Genomic DNA, 21,948 nt, shown 5'->3' on the forward strand with positions numbered 1-21,948 from the left:
CATTTACTGTATAAGTGAGCGCACACAATGCACAAGTTATTAAAACCTAATTGACAGTATAGGCTTCATGCCACAGCAATTTTAGATTTCCTGTGGGTGTGTTTTCTGATCTTGCATCCATATCAGGAAGTCAGCATCACTTGCCAGTGGCTTGCATGACACAGACTGTTTTCATGGCTGACTGGTCTGTCGCTGCTGTGGCTGAGGTTTGGTTAGGTTTACTAACTGAAAAGATTTGGCTGTGGTTGTCAGGAAAGTTCACAGTCAGGGGTAAAATAAACCTGTTCTGACTGTAGCAGGAAAACACGGTGAAACAGTTGTCTTAAGTGTGAAAGTCCCTCCTTACTCAGAGGCCTTCTCCACTACAGAAACCTAATAACTTAGGGTGCAGCCACTGTCATCGATTCTGCTTTTGTTTTCACTGTACATTCCCCACTTTGGGGACATGTTCTGAGAACCAAATTTTGGCACAGCTGGCGCAGGAGGTGGTGTGTTTCAAAAGGTGATGTTCGCATCAAGGTCATCTGATGTGTGTTTTACACAACTCCCTCGTTGTCATACCATGTCATGTCCACATGGCAGAACCTTGGACCAAAGCCCTACAGGTTCTTAAAGGTTTAGGTTATAAGATGTCAAGTTCCCAAAATGCAAAAGACAAGATTCATTATATCCATGAAATCTTTCACTAATTCAAACCTGGCTGTCCGTGTAGACACAATAAAACCCAAACGTTTATGGTGCACAGTGGCAGCCATCTTCCCTGCAGGATTCCTCCAGACCCATCTGATTGTGTCAACGAGTTGTTGGATTCAGAAAGGGAAAACTTTCAGCCAAAGGTTATGTTAATCGGAGCATCACTCAGGACAAATACATGTGTTCAGCATATGCGACAAAAAGAAAAAAGATCAAATGAGCGAATGGCTTACAGAGCCAGTTCATCCGAGGTCAACATCAAAGTTGTTACTCGACCTCATAATCCCACCAAAGCTACGCCGCGACTCAGGGGCGGCTTCGGAAGATAATCACTCCTAATAGCAACAATACTGAGTTCTCTGGACATCCTTTTTCTCACTCACTTATTCACCTCGCTTAGCTTCCTCTTCTCATCCTCCTCAAACCCCTTGCATCAAGTCTCCTGTTGTTCTTTTCTCTTCTCTACTCCTGCGTCTCAGACTCCTTGCTGAGTGCGGATACCTCGGCCCAGCTCCAAGGATCAATTTATCTCCGCTTTTCAGTCAGCCAACACACCAGTCATTCAAGCCAGTCGGGACACAGCTCAGCACAACCAGTGAGTCACCCAACCATCCTGTCGGCCATTTATCAAGCAGGTAACAAGGAGGTTATTCCACATGTCCACATCAATGCACATACATCTCTCTGTTTTTTCAAAGTATTTAAATGTATCTACTGATTAAACACCCTAAAGAAAAATCTGTAGCACACCTAAATATTTCCTCGGCTAGGTTCGTCTGAGGCAACGGCTGCTGTGTTCATCCACACAGCTGATAAGGACGCGTGGAAATGGTGGATGGTGGAACTAAGAGAGAGATAGAAGAGGGATAAAAAAAACGAGTTAAAACAAGAGTGAACCTCTGACAGGCGTTCGCTCAATGGAGAGAGCGATGGTCTGTCATGGACTGGCCCGGGGCTAGGGGAGGGGTGCTCGGGTCAGTGAAGTGAGCCCAGAACGCTGATTGGGTGGATTTCGTCGTGGTAGTCCTGGCGACCAGTCCGACGATGGAAAGAGCTCCAGTTAGGGTGACCAGATCCCAAGTTGTCCCTTTAAAACATCATAATATTACATTTATTAAGACTTTTCGAGTACCACCATCTACTGAACCATATAGACAAGTGGAACCATATGTAATTAAACAGAAGGCATCACTCACTTCAAGCCCTTTAATCCTCCTAACCAAAATCCAAGCACTGATTTCCAAAAGAAAAAAATACTGAATAAAATAAAAAACGTATTAATACCAATCAAGAGTGACACGTTTTCTTGTGCGTGTCACACACACTGTGTTGCCTTACATAGTATTCTCCTCCCTGTGAAACTGAAACATAATTCACCTTCCACTGGCTTTACCCAGTTGCAAGTGATTTCCCGGTCTTTAAGGTAGCTGCATTTCCTTTTCTTGGTCGTACTGTCCATTATATTTTTTCCCGAAATCTGCATAAGTTCTGACTTTATGGCAGCGAAGACAGTGATAAGTTAACCTGACAGCTTTGCTTGCTTCCTTCATGGCCATTGGGTAAAAGCCAGATTTAAGACAAGCGTCTGTGAAGAAGCCTAACTTTTGAAAACTAGCACCGATCAAAATGTGGGACATCATCTCAACTTGTGGGACGTGGGAAAAGGGATAAAAATGCTGTACAGTCCAGCGGGACACCCGGTCACCCTAGGTCCAGGATGGATGAGTGAGGAGACGGCAGACTCCCTCACATTTACGCAAAACAACAAAAATACAGTATTCAGAAGAGCACAGAACGACGAGTAGAGCTGTGTGCTCGAGCACGTGTGCTCGTATCAGCGTTGCTCTATTAGTCGGTCAAAAGGTCAGCAGGTCATTCAGTCTGTGTCAGTTTACCATTTATCCAGTCAAGAGCGTCAGTCCCCAGAGACACAAGCAGAGCTGCAGCAGTCTGTGTCCCCCCTGCAGGAGGACATCAGCCTGGGCCACCTGACAGCAGGCTGCTGGAGACCTGTCAGAAAACACCGCAGGCCTGGTCGGCCGATTCACAGACACACGCTCACACACACACAGCTGTTGGCTTCTTTGGACAGATGAGGAGGGGAGAGTAGCAGAGATGGAGATGTTTTTCCACCTCCTCCCAGCGTGTGATTCAGATAGCAGGGCTGGAGAGGAAGGGTGAGGTATTGTCTCGTGGTTTCGGAGAGTGAACTCATTCCCCCCGCATGAAAAAGCACTCGCAGACAGAGAGGCAGTGGGAGAGGAGGAGGAACAGAGGCGAGATGGATGTGGGTCAGGATGATGTGACACGCAAGGGGCCAGACGCGGTTTTTCAGAGAGACTTGAAAAAAACAAACCCCACCAGTGGCGATGGAAACGATGTGTTGCCACTTCGTCTCTAAGCCACAAGAATCCTGCCTACAAAGCCTTGGCACAAACGTGCCGCCGGTGACTCCGCCTGAGAAATATGTCGGGAGGGCGGGAGTGGCTGCACAAAAGCTGTGCCACTTGTTATTCTCCATTTGGTACAGTATTCCGACAGCCTTTCTGTGGTGGCCCATTTCTTCACGTGTTTTAAAAGAGCGCAGTGACGACTCTGAGCACCCCGCGAGTGTTTTACCTAAGGTGCAGACGAGGAAACCAATGATATCAGCTGCACGACACTACAGCTTTAAATTCACGCATGTGCTGCCACAACACACCGGGCTGAAATGTCCAAATCAGCAGCTGTGCCGACTCCGTTTCCTGCTTTTCCCTCTGCTCTGTTCGGCTCACGGAGGAAGAAAGAGGATTGCAGTGGATGCGGTCCAGGCCCACATGGCATGTTTGGTGACCTTCCGTGAGATGAAAAAAAAAAGAAGCCCAGGCAGCAAGTTTGAGTCGGTTTTGATCCTGTTTTAATGTAGTGCTGTCTGCACGGAAAGCAATTTCTCTCACGACGCTGCACTGGTGAAACAAACAGAAAAAAGAGAAATGGAAAACTCAATTTAACCCCGGCACACAGTGCCAGCTATAAGCCTTTTCATCATTTCATCCCCAAAATCGATCTATCTATCTATATATATATATATATATATCTCACCCACCAAACAGCTTGACAGAACTGCTGACATAAATATAATAAATATAATCGATAAAAAAGACGGAAGTTGAAACTAAATCTGACCAATGGGAATGAGAGACCCTTTGAAATAATTTACGTTTTCTTTTATTCATTTGGTTTTTATGACACTAATGGATCCAGTTTAAGTCGCTTGTGCGCAGCCCTCGTATTCAGTTCAAATCAATTCAAAAGACTTTATCGAAGACCACTGGCATTCAGGGAAATACGAAGTGCAAAGTGAAGTGTGAAAACAACATGTTGTGGTCTTATGACCGGTTATGTCCACGCATAGGCAGCTTCCCGAGGCGTCCGCTTACCTGGCAACCTTGTGACGAGTGACGGCAACACTCCAGGAAATCATTGTTCCTGCCAGGAAATCGCTTGGAAATCAGTGTATTTTCTAAAAATATTAAAAATTGGACGCTGCACCAGAGTAAAATACTCATCAACACAACCGAGCAATATATGGCAAATATTTAATATATACATAACAAATGTATAGCTTTCCACAATGAAGATCTAATTGAGTATTGTTTATATTTCTTGTGGTGACAGGAAATAAATTGCACGTACTTGAAAAACGAATACGTCTAGTGTCTAGTGTTTGATTTTCTATAGGAAACGCTGCATTTCTCCCACGAGGACAACTCTCCACCATTCTTCGAGTATACTGGGCCAGCACCTTGATTAACTTCATGGATAATTAAACCGTCATTAATGAGCTTCTACACAAATGAGACAAAGGTGGTCCCAGCGATGAATGAATGAAAAATGGATTATGGCTCATATGTATGTAACATGGATTAGTGCGGCAGGTTTAAAAGCTATTTATACTCACTGATGGCAGAGGCCGGGCCGAGGGAGGAAACCCCCGGCCCTCATTAGCTGGCTAGTGGTAGTCTGTGTTAATCCCAGGTAATCCCGTCTCCGTCCGGCCCTGACCTTCATTCCGCTGCGGAAACAGAAATACATTCGTGTTCATGTTTGTTTCAAACGTCATCCAGTTTCATCACACAAAAATAGAAATGGATGCTTTAAAAAAAAAACTAAATGTGTATGGAGTACTCTGCGTTGGCTCTATTAGTTTACTGTTTTCTGTACAGTATGTGGGCGTGTGTTATCAGTAATTTGGGCATTTTAATAACTACATGTAAGCGGGACCCTGCTCCAGATAGCAGCAGTGGGGATTTGAGGACCGTTACATCATGAGCGAGACGTGAATGTGACATTGTAACCTTTAGATAATCCGATAACAATATGAAAATCCTTTGTGATCATGTTATCATTAACGCTGGAGCCAGATGGACGAGATTGAAGACAGCGAGGCAGCGGGCCGTTGTGCGCCTGTGTGTGACACACTCGGCGGGGGTCGGAGGTCACCCTTTGGGGCGCGTCGTTCTGGATACTGTTTGGGTGGCCAGATGGGCTAATGGATGCTGCTTTCTAGGAAATAACTCCCAATGCCATCCTGTAAATGTTAAGCCACACACACACACACACACACACACACACACACACACACACACACACACAGCTCTCCTCTGTGGGGAACAGGTGAATGTGGGGGGCGGGATAAGTGTTATGTTTACATTCTCTACATTTCTCACATGAATCTCTATATGTGATATGAAATGATCATATCCTTTCCTTTGGATTCCTGGACACATTCTGGTTATCCCAGCTCAGGCTGGATATAAATGATGGGGGAGAAAAAAAAAAATCAGCATATTGATTACTTTCCTTTATCGCATCCCTGACAGCAGTTTCCCTTCCACTCTTTGTGGACTCCTGGTAACATTGACTCGGTTGGTACATGCAGAGTTCGGAATAAAAATGAATAAATATATATGTTTTCCTTATTGCATTTTTCAGCTTGTCTTTTCAGAATGGACTGATTGCTTTTTTTAAAATATCAACTATCAAATCACTAATAAAAACACACTCCACAGAGATTCTTCCTTTTTTTAAATCTTGCATCTGTATCTAATGAATCACATGCCCACTGCTTCCATCTAACGCAGAATTCCTCTGGTATTTGTTGTCTTGTATTTGTCTCTTTCCACTACTTGAAGATGCAAAGATTTTGATCAGTCCTTTCAAGGTGTGGTTCATGTCAGCTCTGAGTCCTGAGAGGTCTGCATTCCATCTCCGAGCGGGCAGGCGCTCCCACTGTACGTGCATATTCCATATGAAAACATATATGGAATTAATCAGCCTGGCGATTTACTATGCACAGATAATGAGACACTGTGGCAGGGAACACGGAGGCACCAGCGAATTTACATTTTTAACAGGTGCGGCGGTCGGGCCTCATTTCGTACATGCATGTGGAATGACACGCGCACATATACTGGAGGTATAGAGCAATAATACAGATGCATACTGTGAAAGCACAATGGAATGACTCAATGCATTGGATACACCTCCCCCATCTGGGACACATGCTTCGCCTACCATGAACATAAAGAATGTTCAACATACATTTTCAACATCAAAAGCCAGGCTGCTCCATCATAATTGCTTTCCTTTTATGAGTGGAATGCTCTGTGAATAATAAAATCCCACTGGTAACAGAAGGGACTAGTATATATTTGTGTGTGTGTGTGTGTGTGTCTTACATACATGCACACACATCCATACTCCAACACTATATATGCCCCCCCCCCAACATACTGGCACAATCACAGCATGGTGCATGTGTACTCACTTGCATATTAATGTCCCATTCTGCAACTCCTTTACTCTCACTATGCGGCTCTGCTGTAACTACAATTCCCTCTACACAGCTCATTACAGAGTTGAAATAAAGTGTACCAATACATTTGCAACGAAACCAAAAACACTGGTTTCATTTTGTACTACATGTACAGTAAATCGACTGAGAGAATGTGCAAATGGTGAAATTGGTTTTAGAGGGTTTTTTTGCACAGTCAGACGTAATTGGAAAGATAAAGCCAGTGAAACTATGACTAAAATCAAATGTAATATTTTGTGGAAAAGCCCATAGAGTCAGTGAGCGCAGACATGAACTCTGGACAATGGCCGCAGAATTGTGTCCGGACATTCTCCGGAGTTTGCCTCTGGGATTGTCCAAGTCGGACACTTTTCACGATAGCAGGTTAGTCTCCGGATCATTCTGTTTCTGTGGTTTCTGGGTAGATCATGCATGAGGCAGGAGGACATGGCGGAAACTCCGCTGGGAAGCAGTGTTTGTGTTTACAGTCATCGACACGCCCACTTGCTCACTGTCAATTCCCCCGGAGATTCTCCTACTGTATATTCTCACACAGGTTCACTCTGACATCACCCTGGAGATTTGAGTTGGGGGTCTGGCAAGAAAAGTGCCAGAGAATGTCCGGCGCAACATCTGTGTACATTTGCGTTTTCACATACAAGCCCCCTCCGGGGAAGTTCGGGACAATTCCACCACTTCATCCTGAAAAGCTCTTTGGTCGTTTGTATGTTTATGACCGTCGTCCTACTGAAAGATGAACTGTTGTCCGATGAATTTTGAAACATTTGGCTGATACACAATGCTCTTGTACATGTCTACATTTATCCTGTTACCTCCGGCATGAGGAAAAAAAAAATCACACACTCGTGCCATAACAGAGCCAGCACCCAACGTAGCAGAACCCAACACTTCCATCGAGCCCACATACCGCGTGGAATTACGGCACTCGAGCGGTCGTCTTCTGTTTGCCAGAACTGGGCCACAATAAGCCAGAGCAATGCCGCATGTCAGCAGGAACACAGCAGAGAAACCAAAACTGGCTGAGAGCAATGCATCTTGGCGAAAAAAAAGACCCACATTGGGTCACAGTTGCCATCTTGGATGGGGGCCACTTCAGACTCACTTCCATTTTTTTCCGGTGCCAGAATAAGGCCAGCGGTGCGGCATCGTTGCCTGAATTGGCCCACATCGGTATTCTATCTGGGGCCACATTTGACTGATGACTGAAGGGTTTACCAGGGGCTCGCAGCTTGTGGTGAATCCTCGGCAGTTATTATCATGAACCATTCTCTCGATCGACGTGGAGAGCGTCCTTACTTCACGTTACACTCATCAAATGTCAGATGTCTACTTCAATTGCAATGTTTGTTGACTCTAAGAAATAGTATTGCACATCAATGAGTAGTACGTCTGTGGAAGCGCAGACTAAAAGCTCTGAACCACTGCATCCGTTGTCAGAAAAATCAATGCCAGAAACCATGTTAGGTATTTAACCTTTGAACTCTCATCATGATGATCTCTCTCTGTGTCTCTCTCTCACACAAACACACACAACACACACACACACACACACACAAGCACGCACACAGAGTAAATTAATGTCAACCCATGTAGACCTGGCCTGGGTGTATTGTGCTTACCTCACCGTAATATCCGGGAGCATGTCAGGTCTGGGGCTTAAGATACTGAGGGTAATCCTCCTTTAACCTTTTGACAGAAATAACAGAGGTAGACAACAGAGTGACGGGTGCAGTCAGGTAGAGCGGAGAGCGAGGGGCGGAGGGAAAGACTCGACCGGAGATTGAGGACAGAGTTGCCTTTTTGCGTTTGAAGCTACTTTTTCCCCCCGCAAAAATTCATGATTGCTTGTAGGATTTTTCCAAAAATCTTTCTCAGATAGAAAAAAAGGGAGGTAACGATGTTGAGTTGTGTTGAATTTGACTAACTCATTCACCCTGTGAGGTGACACTCAGCATGTTTATGTATCAATCCTGCAGTCATTTGTGCCTAATGTCATTGAAGATGTTGAAGACAGAATCTCAACAGAGCACTGCTTGGTTCTGTTTAGGAGACACTTACTCATTTACCGCAGCAGTTCTCCAGTTTTACTCATAGAGATCAGTTTATCCATTATGGCAAACAAGAAGCTGTTTGAAAAAAATATGAGAAAGTAACCCAGATGATGTCAACAGGGTATCAAGCATTTTTGAGACCAACACCATGTCTGAACAAAACACAGGGTAAGCAGCACTTTAGCAGTGTAGCAGCATCAGTGCTCTGTGGATATCTACACGAGATGCATTCAGGCGCAATGCTGAATGTGGGCTAACACAAGCCAAGTCTCAGCCCTTCGAAAGCCCTTTTCAACAAATGGGCACAGGGCCAAGATGCCCTTACTTTCAAAAGTGGCCTCACAAAGATATACACACGCCGAGGAAAAATTGACATGACAGGCGTCTGCGGCTCAGGTGGTAGTCCACTAACCAGAAGGCCGGTGATTTGATCCCCGCTTCCCCCAGTTTGAATGCTGAAGTGTCCTTTGGTAAGACATTTAACCTCTGATGGCTCTTCCGGCAGTGTGTGAACGCGACAGAAAAAGAAGTGTAAATTGCAGCGCTGTATGAATGCGTGTGTGAATGGGTTAATGTGACATGTACTGTAAAGCACTTTTAAGTGGTCAACAACACAAGATGACGCTATATAAATACCGTCCATTTACCATTTACAATTCTTAAAACACAAGTTGTATCCACACTAGCATTTTACAGTAAAACAACTCATGACTGTCCATCTCTTCACACTTGGTTTATGGCAGAACCAAAGCCATAGACTGTGACAAGCTCAAGCTGTCATGCTCGCTATAACCAATAAAAACTGAACCCCCGAGGAACAGCAAACCTACCGACATAAATCAGTCACACTGAATATAAATCCCTTATGAGAACTCATCGTAAAATGACCGACTGACGCTGCAGTTAACTGCCGTCATGGGTTTTATGGTGGTTCCAGTTTCTGTTCCAGTTGTGTACATTCATGTACAGTACACACACATGCACGCACGTGTGCACACACACACACACACACACACACGCACACACAGTATGTATCTACATACACAGCCTAAGCACACAAAGTTGAAGTCAGTTGAGGACAGCATATCCTCAGGGCACAGTTCTTCCCCTATTTGATGCATCCAACATAAATAATGCACTGAGAAAGGAAATTGATGCTAAATGGTCCTGACTTAATATATATACTTTCTGTGCAAGAGAGAGCGCATGTGTATGTTCCTCCTCCGAATGCTTGTCTGTGAACTCGTGTGAGGAAACAATACTCTACTGACTTCCTCATCTGACTCTGAAGTCACACAGAGCTCATGAAGAAATAGATCACGAGTAATATTTTCCCAGACCACAACTATAGCTCATAATACAACTACGTGAGTTGCCTTCACATTTGTTAAAGACATTCATCATCCCCATGAAGGACTAAAGAAGGACTTTAGCGATCCCCAGTCTGTTCCTCTAATGCCATTTGGAAGTAAAATCAAAAAAATGAATCTTGTGGAAAATATCAAAATCAAACAGATCGACTGGCGTCAATGGTACAGACATCCATGGTCCCCAGAGGATGAATCCTAATGACTTAGGTGATCTGCGCCGACGTCTCCCGTCGTCCTGTCAGTGAGGTCCTGTCAGCTATGACTACAGCTTTTTCATTTGATTGTTCAACGAAAAGTTCCCACACTCAGATGCAGATGATGACTCGTTATACATTATCAACCGGTCTCAGTCTGGTGGCAGCTTTTACACCAGCCCAAAAGTAAGCAGAGAGTTCAGCCCAGGTCTAGATGTGGGGTTGATAAATCTATTTGAGCGATGCATGGTTGACATTTAACTTTCATATAAGATATGGGATAGAGTTAGTGTTGACATTTGAATGGCTACTAAACTTCAGTGGATAAAAATGGTGAATGAATGGATAAAAAAATCTAAAAAAAGAATTTGCTGAATAAGCTTAAAGTTGAATCAAACAGGAGTTATTCAACACGACGCAGCTGCTTCCTGAATTAATCTTTTCTTCAGACTCAAGGCTGGCTTCCTCACATAGCCTCAGTAATTGTGTGAGATGCTTCTGCTCAGAATATGTGTGTGTAAGAGTATTTGTATGTGCGTGTGTGTGTGTGTGTGTGAAGGAGCAAGAGAGAGATAGCTCTACAGTCTCAAGGTCTGATGGTGCGTAGAGTGAAGCCATTCATACTTTTATCTGCAGTGTTTTTGAAAGAATAAATGCACACTATAAATTTTTTAAATGTTACTGGGCTCGAGATTTTAAAATTCCAAACAGCTCCTACAGAGACATTCATTGAAATAAAGCCATTCAAAACTTTTAAGTTAACACTGTTCTCTGAGTAAAGGGAATGTACGTCTTACCCAAAATACACATTCTTTAAGAGCCACTGTTAGCCCCCGCTTTTACCGGTATTGGTTGATTTAACTGTGCAAGCTGTTGTGTGGAATGAAAAGACATCCCAAGGACCCCCAGAAGTGTTTCTTTGCAAATTGTGTGCAGAGGTCATACCTAAATGTTTGAGATGGGGGTTGTTTGCAATTTTTTAGAACTACTGGTAACATTACAATATTTTTTCCAGTTCATCGTAAATTGATAGTAAATTTGTACCAAATTGAAGGGGAATCCATTTAAAACTCTTGAACCTCTTGGGTTTGCTGGAGGAAAGTTCGAGGGATTATTAGGTTTCATACTCGATCTCATTCCTTCGATCCATCCACCCATCCATTCGTCAAGCTGCATCGCTAGCATTGCTAAAAAAAAACGTAAGACAGCTTCACACTTTGGAGAAACTGTAAATATCTTCTTCTAGAACCTGGAAAATCAATCCGTTGAAGAAGATCTCAAAATGCAAGGGGAGAGGTTAAATTGACATTAAGGTACAAACACCAGAAACACACTTTCTTCCTATCATTTTCCTGGAACAATCACAACCCACAGATTAGAACAGATTATTAGAGTGTCAACAAAACAGAAAGAAGAAAGAATAGAAATAAACCCTGCCCCTCATTCCGAACCAGGACTGTCCAAGCATTCTAATGGGGTGCTTACTTTGAGGTCAAACAAGACAAACATCCTAACCCTACATTAGCTCCTTCTGTTGACTTGCAGGGAAACGGTGTAAAGCTCCTCTACAATTAGCTGAATTGATTGTATCAGTGATGATAATGGGGTTTGTATTGACGTAACTGCCAGTAGGCGTATGTTGGAAGTCATTCTGCCTGCAGTCCGTTGACATGTCTGTAGTAGTTTTCACCGAGTGGGAGATATTGTCAGTGTCACCAAAATCCCTAAAACCTCCAAGTCAGTAAGTGATGGAAACCATTTGTCCCACTTGGCTGCCTCTTGTTTAGTCAGTCAGTCAGTCAGTCAGTCAGTCTTTCACAGGGTCCAGAGTCTCTCCTCACTCTCTTCTCTTTGCACCTCTTCTCCTCCTGAAGTGGTTCATAGCTGAGCAGCTTGCAGCATCAACTCCACTTGTTTTTATGTTTCCCGTGGAGACCAAATCAAAGTGCTGCTACTTAAGCGCGGGGAAAAATTCCTCTTCTAATCCTTGTGCAAAAAATCTGACCCGATACCATCTGCAGTCCTTGGAGATCAAAGGTTGATCCTGCATCTATGAATTATACATTGTGAGACATGTGGCGTGTCAGGGGTTATTCATGTATGTAAGCAATGGAGATCCGCTGGGGTGGCGCAGGCATGCCCCACAGAGAACTCAAAGCTTTGCAGCATTTACAGACTGAAGATTGATACCATAGTTCCTTGTACATAGATCACATTAATTGGTTTGTGCGTATGCCATTAACAACCTCAAAGGAAAGTATGGCATGTCATTCAGTGGAAAAAAAATACAAGCAGGCAAGGTTGAATGACAAGTGCAGTGATTAGTCAGTTAGCTGGTATGATGAAAATTGAAATGTAACAATTATTATATAATTATTAATTTCACATTTTCTTTTAACCAAAATGTTAAGTATATTGGTTCGCGTCTCAGAAATGTATAGATTTTCCTCAACAGTTGCAAATCGTTGGGTTTAGGGTGCTGGCGTGTAAAGAAATATGACTTCTGACGACATCACCTGAGGTTTTGGGTAACCGTAATGAGTATTGATTTCATCATTTCATTTGAATGATTGAATATTCTGCAGATGAAGTGCTAATGCTAACACTCATTAGTTGCAGCCTTGCTTTTAATCAACCTCACTGGTTAGAGTGACTTTCTCTCCCAGATGTAAAGTCCTGGTAGAACTAGTGGCCCCGTCCGACTGATGTATACTCTGATTCAGGTAAATAAAAGGGAGCGTTGAGAACTTCTGAAATCACCAACTGGAAAATTCAAGATTTCCTTTGTAGTCGACTTCTACGCAACACTTAAAACGCAAGAGGATGAGAATGCAATATGGTTAAATCTATTTAGACGTTTTCATTTATTGGTTTAATTATGTAATGTAAATTTCATCGTTGAGCAGCAGTTTTGTACCCAATTTAAAACTCATCAATATGTGGGAAATGCTCTTCCCTCCAGTCAACGTCTCTTTAGAAACCACATGAATGACGATAAGGAACAGAGAGAAAAAAAGGAAAAAAAGATGGTAGGAAATCCCCTTAACATCTGAGCAAACCCCAATTACACACCGCAGGATGAAGGACTTTGAGCGACACACACACGTGAGCATCACCTGCAGAAGAGGAGACAGAGGAAATGCTGGCACTTGATCTTTTCCTCAATACGTGGCTCTCCATGCAGGGATTCCATCTGGAGAAGAAAAAAAAAAAACCCCGCGCCCTGCGAATAAAAATATCAACCACGCAAGCGCTCGCTTTCACCTGGGGCCACTATGAAAGATCGCAGCGCTGGACGCCACACACAATGAGAGTCACGTGTAGATGTTCACACACATGTCAACAAACACTTGGCACGGGAACTAAAGCTGCCTGGCCCTGAGCGGAACACGGGGAGACGCCCATGAGCGAACCTTTTTCGAGCCGCCGCTGTTGCAGTGAACGGATTACAGCACTACAGGCAAAAAATAAACTACGCAGAAGCTATGCTCTTCAGCTCAAAGACTACGCATGCCAGAGGCCGCGGGGGCCACGCCAAGTGTGTGGGCGTGCGCTTGGAAATAAAGTGTTTTCATACATGTGCGCATGGACTTATTTTTTTCCGGAGCGTATCCGAAGCGCGTGTGTGGGGGCGAGAGAGCGGCGCAGGAAAAGAGTGGGCGAGAGCAGTGATAACATCAAGTGGTGGAGACTGTGGGAGGGATCTGACAGCTCAGTTTGAACAGAAGCCTGCTCGCCGTGCCCCCGGTGGGCATGGGGAGTCTCTGTGAGCATGTGTGAGCGTGTGTGTAAAGCCTGATTGGTGCTCCTTTTCTGTGTGTCAGCTCCACGGGGGGAAAGCCACATGCTAACTCCTCATGCACTGACCGCTGTCACGCTTTATCCACGTTAGATGTGTGTGTGTGTGTGTGTGTGTGTGTGTGTGTTCACGCTGGCACGCGCGCATGCCTCGTATGTGCAGCTCAACCGTCTCCATCCTGCACGACAGCACGGCGCGTCTAACTGAGCGGCCTTCAGCAAGAAAGGAGGAAGGAACGGAAAGCACGGGGTCCTGCTGGCGAATTCTCCTCATTTTTCCGTCCAATGTGATGATGTTAACTCTTCCAAAAGTATATATTGTCTTTTATTTACCCCAAGTAGGAGGGGTTAAACTCAATATTTGATTCATGCCTTCAGATATTTCATCTCACTTCCCTGGCAGTGTGACAGAACTGTCGCGGTGAAATGAAGCCGGGTGCTCATCCATCATGGCCGACGACACAAAAGTATCTGGTCTGTTTTCTGACAATAGGCCATTTTTCATGATAGCACACTTCATTTTTCGCAGAAACCAAGGGAACGGCATTTTCCAGCCAAACCCATTCCCCAAAAAGCAATCTCTGCAATGCATCAGAGGCACAATACAGAAACGTATTTGTCTCTGGTATAAGCTCGTCTTGCATTCATTAAAGACCTGGAGGGTGTCAGCTATGTTCTCAACAGCTGTGCCTGTTGTTAAAATCATTGCTCCCTTTTATTATCTCCCCCCCAAAACTCCCATGAGGACGACCTTCACGAGCCACTTGAGCACCAGGCCAATCTTGAGCGACAGCACCTCGGACTTTAATTTGATTGGATAGGGAATCCATCCAAAAAGGTAATGGCCAGCCAATGGATCTCAGAGAGGAAGGCCTTTGATTTATTTACCTTTTATTCTCCCCCCCCCCCCCCCCCCAATTCTGCAGGATTACGCCTCGTCAGCGCTTGTCTTCTTCGACAGCGCAATGCAAATCTTGCTGAAGTCGTCAGATTGGGTTTGATACAAGTGCTGGTGGAGGATGATGGCGATGCAGGGGGTGGAAGGGGGGAGGGGGGAGGGGGAACATGTGGCGAGTGGGTGAGGTAAAAAACAGGGAGTGGGGGAGAGTGATGATGGAGAACGAAGGGGGAGGGGAGACTTGTAGAAGGTATTTGTATGGAGCCAATGGGGGTTGGGGTGTGTGTGATGTGCATGGATGTGAGTGTATATGAGTGAGTCTGATGGGGGATGGGCTGTGTGTGAGGGGGAGGGGGGGTAGGGACGATCAGTGGAAGTGGTTAGTGGGTGCGTGTGTGATAAATGGGCAGGGAGGCGTTATTGATGATAATTAATAGGACACCAAGGCGATTTATGACCAGTCGTTCTCCATTTAGAAACAGGTCTGAGGGTCGATGTCAGCACCTCTTCTCTTTGGTCCCAGCGAAGGAGCTTCAAAGACATGGACAGAGGCAGTGCCAGGGGGTGCCCTTAAAACAAACAAGCCCCTTTTTCTTGACAAAATAAAGTGGCCTTTAGAGTTTCTTTTTTTTCAGCACAGCCCTTCTGACGCCTCCGTTTTGAATGTGCACACTAAATACTTGCAAGGTCGCTGACCGAGATCCAGTCATTCCTTGTGATGGTGATTGCTAAGGTCAGCAGCATAGTCTCCGCACCATCTCATTTTTATTCCGTAGAGGTTATTTCTAACATCTTTCACCACAAACAAAAAGACATCCCAGGTGAGACATTCATTCATTTCGCTTCAATAATTTCTTTTTACAAAGCTTCTTCTGAATGCTCTTTAAAGATATCGTTCCTTGACATCAGATTCTAAAAATAAGGTTTACGTTCAACTCGACTGGTTAAGTTCGACGATAAATCAATCTTTATTATTTGTACAGCCCATATTCACGAATCACAATTTGCCTCTTAGGCCTTAACAGTTTGTACGTGGTACGACATTCTCTAGAGCGAGGAGAAACTACCAAACAGAAACCTATTTAACAGGGGGGGGAGGCCGAAACCCCAGGGAGAGACACAAGCAAGGGGACTCTATCGGGACGCACAGAAAGTGCAAAAGATGTCGCCTGTTACAGAGCACATCAACAAAATAACAACATTTACAACACTTGAGAAAAGACTGTGTCTGACATACATGGAGAGATTTGTTTAAGGCATTAATGTCTGACAGAGATGGCGGGAGAGACACTGAAAGCAGAGCAGCAATGGCAATTGTAATGATGAAGATAATTAATAGTAGTAGTGAATGGAGGTTGGTACATTCTAGTTGGAATCATAATCCACGATCAGACGCCACCAGGACCCACGATGTGGCCACAGCCACCATCCTGGATCTGCAACGACAGAGCGCGAGGAAGGGAGTCAAGTCAGTCACGTACTGATGGTACATTGATGTGATAAAGAGGGAGAAGAAGAAGAAGGAGCTCCGTGAGTGACGGTCCAAGGTAGACCCGGGCCACGCATGCAGCCCGTGAAGGAGCGTTCGAAGCCTGCTCTCCTGGACTGAAACTGGCGAATGAATAAAACATGAGAAGGTGGACAGTGATCATCATCAGCGCTCAGCTGACAGTTCAAACGTAAAAGAAAAGTGTCCCCGAGCCGGGACAGAGGACGACGGACGAGATGCGGAGGTGCGGAGATGCGACGTGCGCAGAGTGCAGCCACCGGAGGAACCTGCAGGCCTGCACCAGCGTGAGCGGGGGAGAGGGAGGGAGGGCGAGTCCCGCGCAAGAGCAGGCAATCCGACCGGCGACACGGTAGGAAGCACACAGGACCCTTCACACATTTACACCCGGCGTGTGTCCGGTAATTATAGACCTCGCTCGAAAAGAGGCAGTGGAGTTAATGGGGAAAGGCCAAGTGCTGCTTTTTCCACTTTCAACACCCATTTTTTCTTTTTATCCTGGCCCCGAATTTAACTGGCAACAAAAAATCTGTAGAGGTCCAGCTGTGGTATATCCAACTAAAACAGCATGTTACAGTGCAGTTTCCGCTTGTGCAGGTAAAGTAATACATATCAAACTGTTTGACCAATAATGATGTTGAGTCCTAGATGAAGCTAGCGATGCGCACTTAATACAGGATTTCTTCTTCACAGATATGAGCACCAGATAAACCAGTGTGATGTATTGGTCACAACCCACTGATTATGGTATCTGGACATGTTTGAAATAAATGAGTTGTGCGGGAGTTTATGTCTGAATACATTCAAAGGGACAGAGCGTTTACAGCTGTAATAAACTGCTACGAGGCTGCAACAGTTACTCTATTCATCGAGCGGTGAATCAACAGGAAATGAATTGGCAGCTACTTATATCAATCAATCGTCTGAAATGTTGCTTCCAGCTCGAATATTTTCAGATTCTGTCAGTCGTCCGCGATAGGAAGAGGAGTCTTGTTCGGGGACTGTGAGCAATTTGGTTTGAGGACGTTACCATGGACTTGGCAATAGGCATTTTCTTCACTATTTTCAAACATTTTGCAGCAAAAAAAAAATAATAAGTGACAGATTGATTGAAGATGAAAAGACTAGTTGGTTACAGGCCCGCGCTGCTTGAATGGTCGGATGAAAAGACGGCCGTCACGCAGTCTGGGAGATGATTGTCGTTTTAAATGGGGGGATGAAGACACACTTTCCTGGAGACGTCCGACGGGGCCGCGCTCGTCTCTTCGCGTGGAAAAAAAGCGGTGAAAGTGAAAACCGTGCGAGGAGTGAAAGCCTCTTTGTTCGACCCTTTCATACTTTATTTACCGACACACATCCGGCCGGGAGCTGCGTGGAACGGGCATTCTCGTCAGACTGTCACATTTGGAAAGAAATATATAACAATGTATAATATATACAATATATAAACAATATAACACACCGTCTCTGCTGCCACTAGCTGTCCAGGCCTCGGTTAGTTTGACTTCAATGAACATTAATTTACATTCTTGCCTTTTGTATTCTTTATTCCGTTGTGGCATGGCTGTTGATGCAGTGCTTTCATACTAGGCACTAGAGACTTCCAGTGTTTTTCTTTTTGCGTTTTTATATTTTTCGTTAATGCCACGTGGACTGCAGCAGAAGGACCTCGTAATGGTTTCCATTCACTGCATTTGGTGAGAGTGAAGTGTAATTCTAATGGCGTTAAAGTTGTTCAGTGCCGCTGTGGAAAGCGAAGCGTAACTGCCCAGACTGTTTCTGTGTTTCCCATCTCTAAATGCCTACGTGCATTTCCTGCACGCGGAATTTTGAATTGTGTGCTTGCGCTGGAGTGGCGTCACTGCAATTTGCGATCTTTTAGCCCCGAATGACGTTCTCGTGTGTGCGGGGCGGGTAACACCTTGCGTCGGGGGAGATTGTGAGCGCTTGACATCGAAATGAATCTGTGTCCCCCGATCTACACCGTAACGCCTGTCCCAGCGATCGGCAGGCGTCAGACACCAGCTCCACTCATTGTCAGTTGTGCGTGATCACTCAGAGGAGGACATTAAGGCTGAAGGAAATCTGTGGAGCTGTCAGACTGTGGGAGGAGACCATAAATAATGCTCACTTGACTGGGGTGTGGCGCACTGCACTGATGTGTGTGTGTGTGTGTGTATACAATGATGCGCATCCATGGTCAGCGGTTTGCTCTCGGCGTCCTTCCATCCCCATGTATATAAATCTTCAGGCGTGGCGGGATGACAGAGAAAGACCCCGTTGGCTGCGGAGAGATGGCCTTTCATGAATATATATATGGGTAGAGCGCGCGTCTCTTCGCCAACTCACCATCACGAGACTGCTGTCGCGGACATGATTGAGGACCGGGCGCTTGTGTGACGCCAGTGGGGACCCATCTGCTGTTTGACAGTGGATAGGAGCACACCTATATAAAGACACACACACACACACACACACACACACACACACGGAGAGATACAAACTTGACATGGATACATCGGAGACAGTGCGTGCGTGTGTGTTTGTGTGCGGAGACAACAGAGACTGAAAGATAAGAGAGAGAGAGAGAGAGAGGGAGATTGGACCGGAGTCCCACACTCTGCAGCTCTCACTCTCCCACGCTTGTGATCGCACTCGCTTTACAGCTGCTGTCTGGCAGCATCGGCGTCATCCATCTTCCACCCGATCGGGGAGAGTGACAGGTTGCTCGTCGTGCCGCCGATCGCATGGGGCCAACGCGGACAGCAGGAGGGGATTGAACCAAATAGCTGACCCCCTCAGGACCACGACACACACACACACACACACACACACACACACACACACACCCTTCACCCCCGTTTCACACCCCGTCCCCCTGGACAAGTGCTCGGGCGCTGAGATACTGTCGTGAGAGATCGTATGAGATCGTTACGATATAGGTTCCTCCACCTCAGTACAAGAGAATCGGGTGCAATATTTATGTCGTGATCGTAGCTTTCAAACAAAATTGGCACTCAGTAAAGTGCAGACCTCTATCGGCCCAAACAGCCACCTTCAGTCCAATCAAGCTGCACCAAATTCCACACACATGCTGCATCGAGATCAAATCTGTGAAGTGATCGCCGGATCTGCCTCTTTCTCCGGATCCATGCCGAAATGGGCCCGTGTCCCATCCTTCCACAAAGTTCTGTGGTAATCTGTTTTTGCGTGATCCTGCTGACAAACCAACATACACACACACACACACACACACACACACAAACAAACAGGGGTAGTGAAGATGTGCGACGTCCAAGTGAAGACTGTACTGCAAGATCTGATGCCGTGGCGGAAAACCATCGACGTCGTCTGTGAACACTGGATAAACATTAGGATTATGTGCATGGCCAAACTCCTCCTCATCCCGTTTACTGAAAACGTAGTCCGGACGCGGTTGTTTTTCCTGCATAGCACACGTGTCGTCGCAGGTTGGTTGTATATAAAAAGTTGTTTCTCTGAGACAGGGCTGGTCCCGCGGAGGGAAAAAAGAGGGGCGATAACATCACGGTAACTGGACTTTATTTATATAGAGCTTCTTCTTATCGACCCACTCCAAGTGTTTTACAGCGCAGGTCGCGTTCACACTGTCGTGCACGGCGTCGCTATATACAGCACTTTATCGACCACACATCATTCATACACCGCCGGCACAATTTTAAGGCGTAAGTGTCTTGCCCAAGGACGCACTGGCACGCGAACTGGAGGAGCCTGGGATCAAACCATAGACCCACTGAACAGTCCTCACACACACACACACACACACACACACACACACACACACACACCGATCCGCCACATTAACAGCAGTCACCAGGTTCATTGTTGTGGCTGATCGGTGTGTGTACGTGTGCACGCTTTCATCCGCTGCACCTCCGCTTCCACTCAATCAATCAGTCCGTCTTTCCAGCCCTGCGCCGTTTGCTTTTATTGACTGCTTTCTTTTTCTTCTTCCTGCCATTCGCCCCTTCTTCTCTCCTCTCCTGACTTCTGCTTCTTCTCCTCATCATCTCCATTTCAAATCTATCTTTCCATTACTTCCCCCCATTTTCGTCTGATCTGCTCATTCTCTTTTATCTTTTCTCTTCTTCTCCCTCCTTTTTGCTCGTCTACTTCGCTCAATTGATCCCCCCTCTCTACCATTTTCTCCCCTTTTTACTACCATTCCTCTACCCACCCACTTTTCTATCTATTATACTCTTTTCAAGCTCTTGAATCTTTCTGTGCCGGCTCTTCATAATGGCTTTCATCATTATCAATCAGATAATAATCACCCCATTCCTCACCCACCCCACAACCCCCTTCAACCGTTTGTACAGTGCAGTGCTCCTTCTCACTTCTCCATCACCTTCCTTTTTCTCTTCTCCCTCTATACCCCGGCACTACAAAGCCATCATCATCTTCATCCTCCTCCTCATCCATCACTCTGACCAGCCATCTTCCCTGCGTCGTCTCTCCATCTTTGCTCTTTGATAAAGTGCACTCTCTTCACCATCGGTCCTCTCTCACTTTCAACCCCTTCACCTCAAAACCATCAACACCGTCTTCCCGCCCCCCCCCCCCCCCCCCCCCCCCCCCCCCGAGAAGACGCCGCTCTCGGGTCGCTACGGCAACGGCTCAAACACTGTTGCCGAGGCAGCCGTATCAGCTAATTGAGGCAATTATAACCATAAGCAGCAGCTGCTGTCCCATTCCTTCCCTTCCCCCTCCTCCATCCTTGGTTCCTCCTCTCGGTCTCTCATTCTTTCTATCTCCATCCCCTCCCCCCTCCACTTTTTCCATCCCTCCATCTTCTTCTCCTTCTTCTCCCCTCCCCCCAACTCTGCCTTGGCTCTCCCCAGTCCCTCGTTGCTTACCTCGTCTTCTAACCGCCATCCATAATTCGGTTGGCCAGCACTATTTTTCCGTTTTCACTTTTCCAAAAACCAGCCTTCATATGCAGTTATGTAACCCCCAGAACACAAACTGGAATGGGTCAGAGCTAACAGGGAAATCAACTGGAGGAGTTGCTCGACAGCACAGCTCACGCTCACTGTTTGTCTATGGCTGTTAAATGAATTCTGGGGAACGCCTCACTTTTTCATGCTTGTAATTTTTCAGAGGAAGAAAAACTAAAAACAAAAATTCACAAACAGGTGGGCAGAGTCTCTGTTCGTGATCTGCCGAGCTGATCAATACTTAATTAAAGTGTCCAATACCGTGGATTTCGGCTCGGAGACCAGACACCTGGCAAGCTGTGTTTCACGTGTGTAGTAAACTTTAATTTCAGTTTCATCATTTTATTTCACATGCTAACATTTGTGACGGCCTGAATGTGGGTGACATCTGTTGATTTTTCTCTCTATGCCCAAAAGATACAAGTGATGAAGTAGCTGTAAAAAAATAAAAGTGTTTTGCAAATGGGAGAACATGTGTTATGCAGATAAACTAGTTAATTTTTTTTCTTCTTTTATTACTGGAACTATCCATATATAAGACATTATCTTATTGCAGCAGCGAGCTTTCTGCCCCACGCATCAAAAAAGTCCTATCGAAGTGAAG

This window comes from Scophthalmus maximus, chromosome 3, assembly GCF_022379125.1.
Source record: "Scophthalmus maximus strain ysfricsl-2021 chromosome 3, ASM2237912v1, whole genome shotgun sequence".
NCBI classification, from domain to species: Eukaryota; Metazoa; Chordata; class Actinopteri; order Pleuronectiformes; family Scophthalmidae; genus Scophthalmus; species Scophthalmus maximus.